Here is a 10,766-nt window from a genome sequence, read left to right as displayed (position 1 = left end):
TTATAAATGCTAAAACTAAGCCAATGTGAATTATGCATTCCACAGGAAAAAAGTCAATGTACATACAGTCTAAAAAATATTAATTGAAATTTTTCAGTTAGACCAAACTTTAATATATGAGAAGTTTCTCTCAATGAAAAATAATACTTGCTAGACAAACTACGAGTTCATAGTGACAGATCTGAGCTAGCATTTCCACATAAAGTATAACATTTAATCTTACACAAGTTCATTTTATATTAAAACTATAGAACTTTAATTCATCTCTTACTTCTTACCTCTTGTACTTTACATACAAAAATGTAGGCTGTGTAATTGAAAATTTGAAGCTGTCCCAGTCATATATGTTATACTGAGCCCACTGAAGCGAGTGCACATGCCTACATGTTTCTGTTCAACTTAAACATTTAAGTCGCAGTGTCAACTTAAAGTGCTTGGATTAATTTTTTTCATCTGATATCAAACCTCACCTCCTCGCTGGCTACTTGCCTTCATCAGATGTCACCTGTGAACTCTGTTCTGTGACATCTTTTGATGTTTTCATGCCATAATAAATAAATTATTAGCTGTATGTTAAACTGTCAAACTCTACTATGAATATCATTGTTTGTTTTAAACAGTCTCACAGCTTGAAGTTGCCAATTGTACACAGTAATAATAATATCTGTAGGATCTCCAGATTTTCTATTTTAAGAAATTTGAAATGCCTTATTTGGAATTACAATAGCCCTCAAGTCTTCATTGGACCTTCAAGCCTTGGCATAGTTGAGATCAATGTGTGGTCACACAAAGATCATTAGTGGGACTGTAGCATAGATGCTTTGGAGTCAGAGGGCCTGCATGAATCCTGTCCCGTCTACTTATTGGTCAGGTGCGATAGAATAATTTAGTCAATTTCTTTGAGGTCGATTTCTTATTTTCAAAATGGGGACAATGATTTGGTTCTTGGTGTTTCTGAAAAGAAAAAAGGGAGCACAAGCGACAGATGAACACTTAGATAACACTCTTTCAGTATTATTGTAATTATTATTATTTCAGTAGCACAGCTTTTGTTGCCATTGGATTTACTTCTCTACCCAGTGTGTCTTGATTCAGGCTCTGTGTAGGTGACTTAAGCTATTGCACTCAGTCATTTGGGGTTGATGAATTGATAGTGGATTCAATAAGTAAGATTTATTTAGTGTTTTACAAATGAACTTTTCTCATATATAATCCAAGCAAAGAACCAGCAATAATCAGGTAAAATGGGGGTTAGCACTGAATAGCTTTATTATTCATTACTGCTGTAACATCAGCCCTTCACATCTGTTCTCAGTTTCATTGTGCTTTGTGTATGAATGATACTTGGTTTGATTAGTGTCTATTCTTTTTTCTAAGCCTTCATCAAAACATTTGTCTGATATCAATATGAATTTCCCTCTAGTTTTTTCTCTTCTTTGTGCAGAATTTAATCTTGATCATCCACACAGTTTAATTCTCCAAATTACCAGATCATTTTACTTCTCTTGTCAAAAGTCTCAAACCAAATGAAATAATAGATCATCAATTCCTATTGGGGAAAGATGTGATATATGAAGCAGCTTTAATTTGGAAGTCAGTTCCTGATGGTGTGAAAAGGGAAGGTCTTTTGTTGATTTTAGCTCCTGAATTAGGGCCAGCATATGCATAAATGCTGACAAGATTAGCATTAAATGTCAGAATTTGAAGGCAAGAAATTATTTCATTTCACTAATATTTTATCAATAATAAATCGGTAATTATGTTATTAAAACAATTGTTTTAGGCATAATTTGCTCATAATTTATTGTATAATCATAATAATTATATCTCTTCCTTGTGGATGATTTTACTTCATCTGAAAATGAGAAATGATACTTCTATCATCACAAAGACATATGAATGAGGTTGGTATAAACCCCCAAAATGGAAAGTAAAATAAAAAGAAAGGTTGAAAGTGAAATAAATGATTTCCCTCAAATAATAAATTGAGAGTTAATTTTCAGGTAAGCTTTCTATTTTCCATTATGGAATACCTCTCTGAAACTCAATCAGACCAACAGATGTGGCGTGGAAAACTCTACAGGAAATACATAAATTAAAATATAAATTCATAGGAACCAATTTCCACAGCCTACAGGTGAGTTCTGAAAATCTGAGGAAGAAGATAAGTTGTTTGTATAGAACATGATTGTATAGACTCAATTTGAATTATCTAAGTATACTTATCCATGCAACAATGATTTTAAAGTATTTTTTCTCCCTGTATCACTACCCAAGTATAAATGATAATATGATAAATGAAGCAGAAGTCTAGTTTGTTTGTAGACATCTATATATATTTAAAGAGAAATTGTTGATACATCATTTTATTTATATTTTATAGCTGTGTTTGCTTATCTCTCTTGTAATAACATGTAAATTGAATTGCATACAAAGTATAATTCAAGCACTAAATTGAGTTGACTATATTACTTATGTTAAACTCTTCATAGTTCTCATATGGGCAATACTATTTTACAGATTTAAAATGAAGAAAGTAAGTTTGGGAGAAAATGGAGAATATTGCTTATTTTTTAAAGATGATCAGAGGAAAGAAAACATCAACTCAGGATGGCTTTATTTAAATCCATATAATTTTATGTCTTATAAGGTGTCACTATTGTAGCCATTTGAATATGCCTTTTTAAGTCAAGTGTCTCAGACAAATTGAGCTCAGGCATTTATGAAAGCTGCTGTTTTGTTTTGTTTTGTCTTAGTGGGGTCTTGTGCACAACTGGCAAATACTTTACCAATAGAAATTTGGTACTAATTATGGAATCAGCAAGAATTCTAAATCATAAGATGATTCTAGGCCCATGAGAATAGGAGGTAATGATCTATGATGGAATTGGAGCACATAAGATCACAAGATCCAAAATATTGATTTACATTAAAGAATTGAAAACTCCCCTGCCCTTATCAGGATGAGGAATAGGGAGAATCAGGACAACTTGGAGTCATCATCTGAGGATGCTTTGGAAGATGTTAATCAGATTAAAATTTAATACCCCTGTGCAAGACCTTATTGACTCCCCAAGGAAGGCCTTACCTCCATTGAGGAGTGGATGGGAAATGGGAAGGGGTCAGGAGTAAAAGAGGGGAGAGACGGGAACTGTGGTTGGAATGTAAAGGCAAGGTAAATTTTTTAAGAAAAATATAAAAAATCCCTTTTCTTCTAAATGAAATAACAGTATACCTACCCCACAATCTTGAGCACACATGCTATACAAGACATGTTGATGTACTAACAAATGTCAGATAAATGAAAATATTAAAGATGATGGCTCCAATTTGTTGCTCTCATCCATTCCATAAGCAGTTGCCATAAAAATTCCCATGTAATACTCATGAAGTCCTAAACCTTGATGGAAGTTTTGTTTCTCAGATTTAGAAAGCAATTTTTATTTTTTTTCTAAAGAGTAATGAGGATTTAGATCCTGAAATTATCACTCATATGATATCTTTTTTTCTAAAGAAGAGTAATGAGGATTTAGATCCTGAAATTATCATTCATATGATATCTTAATTCATATGATATCTGGGGCACACAAGTTCAAAACTTAGTCCTTGTTCTACTTTTAGTTGTAACAGAAGCAGACTTAGTCTTCTGACCCATTTAAGTCCTTTTCACTGTGTAACACCCCTTACCCTCTTTTTCTTAAAGAAAAAAGAGGAAAAACACCTTTTCAATGATTTTCACTTCTGATTCTAGTTACTTATTTTACGATTTTTTTTTTTAGGTCTAGGACTCACAGGAAACCTGACTAGGGGTAGCAAGGTAATGAAGGAGGGACAGATGCAAAGACACAGACACAGACAAATGCTGGAGTTGCATCACCAAGGTTCTCTGGTGAAGAGGGCATATGTCTTCTCAAATCTCAAATCTCAAAGCCTATATACCGCCTTCTACAAGCCCTCATCTCCTAATCATTCAAAATCAGTTGTGCCAACTGGGGATAAAACATTAAAAAATATGAGCTTATGCCTTATTCATCCAAATCACCAACCTTGGAAGCATAGAACAATGTTTATACACAGTTGGGAAGAAAAGAATATTATATCCAGTTCATCAAGGAGGTGAAGCTAATATCCCTCTCTATATGACAAGTCTCTGAAGAAGAACCATCATCAGGTCATTGACATCAGAGGAGAAGGCTACCGTGGACATTTCCTGCACATATTAGCAGCACTCATACTCTAAGGTTCAGCAGTTTCCCAAGGGTCGAGGGTGTTAGGGTTTCTGCCATGGTAGGGTCACATGAGTCATACAAAGCCTGAAAAACTTCACATACACTCAAAATTTCACCTGCCCAGTACAAATTTTCACAGAGACTCAAACATGTAATGCTTTTTTTTTTGTAAAGCAACAATGATTATATATTTTACTCCTCTATACAGGATTTTTGTATTTATTTGTATATGGGGATATATGAACTTCATTTTCTTTTCATTTCTGTCTTATTAATAGATATTAGTGGTTAAGAGTAACAAAGTTTTACATGATATTTCAATACATGCATACAATGTGTACTAATCAGATAAAGGTAATTAGTATTTACCTCTCTGCATCATTTCCTTATATTTAGAAACTCCAAGCTCCTCTCTTTTATATCTTCATGAAGTATATAAAAGATTATTTAAACTTAATGATCCCATTGTGCAAAAAAACACCACAAATCCCTCCTTCTCTATAACTCTTCTTTGGTAGGTATTTTTCATCTTCCCCTTTCCTGGCAATTAATATTCTAAATTCAAATTGCTTACTTTAATTCTTATACAGAATTTGCTATTCTGTGTCTATCATATTTCAGTTCATATAATGTAGTAGTTTAAATGAAAAAATGCCTTCCATATTCCTAAATATTTGAAAACTTGGCCCCAAGTTTGTGGCACTATTTGGGAAAGTTTAGGTGGTACAGGATTGTTGGAGAATGGATGTTACTGAGTGAAGACTTGGAGACCTAAAAACCTTGTGTCACGTCCAGTTTGCCTGAGCAGATTGGTTTTGCTGTCCTGCCTGCTACCTATTTTTATGCTTCCCATACGTTTTAGGGAACAATTAGGAGGCACAGCTTTGTTCAAATATGTGTGGTTTTGTTGGAGGAGGTATGTCATTGGGGGCAGGGGGACACTGAGGTGTCAAAAGCCCAGACCAGGCTCAGTACTGCCCTGTGCCTGAATGTATATCAGAAAAATAAGCTCTCAGTGCCTCCTTACTTGCCAGGAGGACAATGGACTTACTCTCTGAAACTGTAAGCAAGCCATTAATTAAATGAGCTCTTTTATAACAGTTGCCTTGACTATGGTATCTCTTCACAACAATAGAACAGTAACTAACACAATGCATGAATTAGTCTCTAAATGCAGGAAACGCCTTTCCAGCACAGACGAGCAGGGCACAGTCCTAGACTGCATCTGGACTGAAACCTGACCTGAGACCTTTTCTATTGTTCTTATTTGTCTCCATTTTGATTTTCATCTTGGGGTTTTATTTTATTTTGGTGGTGGTGGTGTTTCTGTGTTTTAGTCTTTATTCTGAAAGATGAAGAAACATAAAGCTGAGTGAATAGGGAGGCAGGAGGATCTGAAAAAATTGAGAGAGGGGAGGAATGTGATCAAAATATTTTGTCTGAAAAACTATTTTAAATTTAGAAAAGCAAGGCAAAAAGATGCATGTCTCATTTCAATTTTGTGTATATGACAAGTGGTTTCTTTAAGCACACATATTCATAACATGTCATTTTGTCCTTTTTTGATATATATATGTATGTATATTTAGTGTGAATTGTACTATTCCTGCCCACTATTTGCTATTGCTGATTATTGTTTCCTGGTATTTCTGCTCATTTCATAGGTTTATGTATCAGTAACATGTTATTTTCATTACAGTTTTCTGCTATGTTTTAAAATTAGAAATTATAATACTTTTAGCTTTATTCTTCATTTTCAAATTGTTTGAGGTCTTTTCTGCTTAGATAAAAATTTTAGGATTGGTGTCCCCAGTACTGTAAAGAATGTTATTGGTGGACTGAAGAGGATTGTTGTGTCTGTGGATAACTTTGGGTAATATGTACTATTTCAATATCATTAATTTTCCCAGCTGACAAACTTAGGATCTATTTTTTTTTGTTAATGTTCTTTAATTTCTTTGATCAATGCACCTACTTTTCACTGCAGAGGTCTTTCATTTCTTAGATAAATTAATTGCCTGTTATAGAAAATATGCAGCTACTGAGAATGTTTTATGATGTCTTTGTCACTGGTATTTAAAAATCTACTGACGTTGAGTGGTCAGTTTTATATTTTTAAATTGTACCAGTTTTTCTATGTTATCTTTCTTATAGTCATTGGTTTTTCTATGCATAGAATATAATGATATAAAAATAGTAATTATAGACTGTATTCTTTACTGTTTATATGTATTTTATTTCCTTTAATTGTCTAACTGTTATGTTTGAATTTCTAGTACTATATTGAGTAACAGTGAGGGTGGACATTTGTCTTGTCCTATATCTTAAAGGAAATGTTTAATCCCATTATATTATGCTGCTAAGAAATTGCCATATACAACTATCATTCTATTGAAATACCTTGACATTGAGATACTCCTACTTAAGCCTCCCCTCGACAAGTCTGTGATTGCAGGAGTGCACAGCCATGCCTGTTGAGAAAGTGTTCATTGCACTCCCTGATTATCTTCTTGGCAATATTTGTACCTGCACTCTCCTTTAATATTTGCAATTTTCTATTTGGTTTTCTTCCTTTTTTAAATTAAAACAAGGTGCTCTTGAAGTAGTTGGTTTAATTTTTATTGACCTCATTTATGCTTTCACAAAATAACTACTTTTCTAAACTTTATCTTGATTATTTTAGTCTGTATTAAAATATATAATTTGTCTGGCTTTTTAAATTTTGTTTTGGTGCAGATAATGTTCATTATGAATCATTTTCTTCATATTGTTGTTTTAGTCTTATATCACCACATATTTTATTTTGTTGTACTTTTATTTGTTTGTTAAATATTTTACTTTTTTATTTTGTCAATAAACAATATTTAAAATATTTTGTTTAATTAATTAAATTTATTTGTTTAATGTCTATTTAAAATATTTTGTTTGTTCTTCATGTACATGTATGGTTTCTAAATTTTCCTTTCTGAACAGTTTCAAGTTTTATTACATTTGATCATAAAGATGTATGAAGCAGTTTCTTTCTTATTTTCTTTTCCTTCTTTCCTTCTGTCCTTCCTTTCTTCCTTCATTCTTCCCTCCCTCACTCTTCTTTCCTTCAAACTCATAGTATGAATTGTTTTCTTAATATCCCTGAATTGTTTGCATTTTATTTCTTGGGTTTCATTCAGTTTCCTTATAGGCTTTCTTTTGAATTATTTGTCAGAATACTTGCTGAAATGTTATTTCAATTGCATTGCTTTGGACACATTAAATTGCTTGTTTCCATATTTTGAATGCCTTTAGATTATACTGAAATTTACACATCTGGGTCAGGGGTTGCCTCGATTTTCAAATGTTGGCATTGAGAGAATCCAGATTTCTCTTGAAGAAATGCTTTGGGTGGCACTTCTCTCCCAAATTAAAGCTATGCAGATCTTAGGCACTGATGTGTTCAATATATTTTCTCCCTATAGTTCTTTTTAGCTGTAACCTATGAGTTTGAGTGACCTATGTGTGACAATAAAGCTAGAAACTACACAGAAAGAAAGAAGATATTCAGGAGGGTCAGGGGGCACTGAAAATATGGCGTACAGGGCAAGTTTTCTCAGCAATGTGCTCTTGTCTTCAACAGTGTGAACTGGAACATAAAGGGGCAATCTGCAATGGACCAGAGGAAAATGGAAAAGGTGCTACTGTATGTGGTATGCCCCTGACACCAGTGTATAGTTGGTCACGGGTTGATTAGAATGGTGGATTTTCATGGCTTGCTCAACTTGATCTGATTTAAATAGAAGCTTGATGTACCTTAGGAAGATTATTGGACTGAATAGAGTAGCAATACGTACTGACCACCAGGTTGTTTTCCATGTGTCAGCAGCTTGGCCTTAAGGAGAACAATTTCATTTCAAGTAACAAAGTCCCTGTGAAAACACCAAACATCTTTAAGCTTTAAGATACGAGACAGGGAGGAGGCAGAAATTTTTTTCAATAAAAATATATTAAAAATAAAATAAAATAAAAATTAGAAATAAAAATAAATAAAGAAAGGAAGGAAGGAAGGAAGGAAGGAAGAAAGAAAGAAAGAAACAAAGAAAGAAAGAAAGGAAGGAAGGAAGGAAGAAAGGAAGAAAGAAAGGGGGGCTAAACTTTGTCCCCAAGAACTATTCTGCCTCCTACGAGAAGAAGGTGGTGGTTCAGCATCTCTTTGCAAAGGCTGATGCCTGTCAATTTGCACCGTGGGGACAATTAGAGCAAAATGAAACTGCATACATCAAAGGGGAAAGGCTGGAAGGAGTTCCAACGAGACGTCTTGAGAGTTGCTCCTTTTCCACACAGTGAAATATAGATTTTAATGCCCCAAAGACACTAAAACCATCATGCAGAGAATGTGATGCGTGACAGAAGCACGAAATAGGATTGGAAGAGGGAAACTTGGAGGAGGAGGAGGAGAAGGAGACAATTAGGTTGAAATAGAAAAACAGAGATGGACGCCTTGTAAGAGAGACGTCTCATGGCTAATAGCCACATCAACAACCCTGAGCGCGCATCAGATTCCAGGGTCTCCCTGTCCCAAGCCCCAGAAACCCAAGCACATTGCTAAGAGCAGGCTGTCTTTGGGGTCTGCTTCCTACTTGCTATTGAGCCCAGATCTCTGTAGGTTCAGAGCCTATTTCTTGAGAATCGTGATCACCTGCTTGAATTAGAAGATTTCCAATTACCTAGAAATTATAAAAGCTGTGTTTGGTGTTTCTTTTGCTAGCTTGGGAAGCTACCTTTCTTTTTCGATCTTACCTTTAAAAAGGATTAATGGATTAGACATCATTCATATGGTGGTTGTGAGACACTTTGTCTTTAATTCTTTTAATTGTATAGTATACTTTTGCTGGTTTTTCTTTTGGGGGGGGGGGTCCTCATATAATCCAGGCTGATCTCAAATTCACATGTAGCCAAGGATGATTTTAAACTTCTTTTTTTCAGTCTTTCATTTACCATATTCCCTATGCTAAGTTCCTGACAATATTATTCATTTAATTGTCTTAACAACCATAAGAAACAAGTATTACTCTTCTATGGATCAGGAAATCTATAGATAAAGAAGCTGTGACACCCCCACCTCTCACCAGAATGGTGCAGGAGTGCTAGACTCCGATGGCATGGGGTCGAAAGAGCTGGACTCGTGCCTTGCCAGGGTGGTGGGCGTGAACAGGCTCTGGTGGCGTGGGTGCAAGTGAGCTGGCAGCCGGACCAACTGAGCTGCCATCCAGGCCCAGATCCAGCGCTTCGAGCTGGCCCACCCCAACATCTACCCCATCTATGTGCTGCGGAAGCACATGTAGACCTCCAGATACGCAGTCACGGGATCTGCACGACTCAGGGCCAGAGCAGTATATACGAGCGAAGGCTCCATGAGAGTCCAGAATTGAGGGTGTCGCAGAACCAGAGGCCTTGAACTAGACTAAGGGCTCATTGCCATGAATATTTGCAAGTAAAGTTGTGTGGGCAGATTGGAAAAAAAAAAAAAGATACTTAGTCCCACTGCTAAAGTTGCCAGTGCCTGTTGCAAAGTCTCTGAAATGCACAGCTCTGAGACCACTGAATTTCATCTCTCCTTCTTCTCATCTGAAGTGCGGTTGCTTGTGCCTTCTACTCTTTATGTCACTGTTCTCGTTAGTTCTTTCTTGTCACCTTGTCCCGAGGCTTATCTGGGAAGAGGAAACTCAGTTGAGAAAGTGCCTACTGTAGGCTAGTCTGTCATACATGTTGTGGATTCATGACCGATGGAAGGGAATCAGATCACTGGGCATGGTGTCTCCTGGGTAGATGGTCCTGGATGGTATAAGAAAACAGGCAGAGCAAACTACTGAGCAGCGTTCATCTCTGGTTTCTACTTCACCTCTTCACTCCAGCTTCCTGACTTTACTCTATGATTGGATCATAACTGGAAATATACAGCCAAATGCATCCCCTACTCACTTACTTGACTTGGTCTATAGTAACATAAATGAAGTGGCCACCATCAAGTGCCTTTGTGCCTTACAGGAATCCCACCTGTATTTGTGCTATATGTGAAGTTTTCTGAGGGAAATATGAACACAAGTCTCTTGACCCTTGATGGTGCATTGATGGAATACCAAAGAATTTATTCCATTCAAATATCTTGTTGATCCAAATGGAGTTTTGGGGATTAATTATATGATCGTGGGTTGACCATTAGGAATATTAATCACTGAAAAGTCAATCCTATCCTGAATGACTACACAAAGAGTTGCATTCTTAAAGATCTCTACCCAAATTGAAGGCAACGCCTCTAAAGATGCTCCTCCTAGCAGCTAGTGTTCATTCCATATATGATCTTTCGACTAGACTTGTTTTTCTTACGAATTTCTGAACTTCCTAAGAGTTGTATATGGTTTGAAGTTTGTTAATATTATGAATATTCTTCATGCCTTTGAGAGGCATGGATTGAATGCTTCAATGTAGAAAAATTTCCCATAAAATGTGTTCCTTCTCAACACTCTGAACTAAATTCTTCCTTCTTTTATTTAATCATTTTTT

This window comes from Alexandromys fortis, unplaced genomic scaffold, assembly GCF_014885135.2.
Source record: "Alexandromys fortis isolate MF-2015 unplaced genomic scaffold, M_Fortis_MF-2015_v1.1 scaffold_116, whole genome shotgun sequence".
Taxonomy (NCBI): domain Eukaryota; kingdom Metazoa; phylum Chordata; class Mammalia; order Rodentia; family Cricetidae; genus Alexandromys; species Alexandromys fortis.
This window is presented reverse-complemented; position numbering follows the sequence as displayed.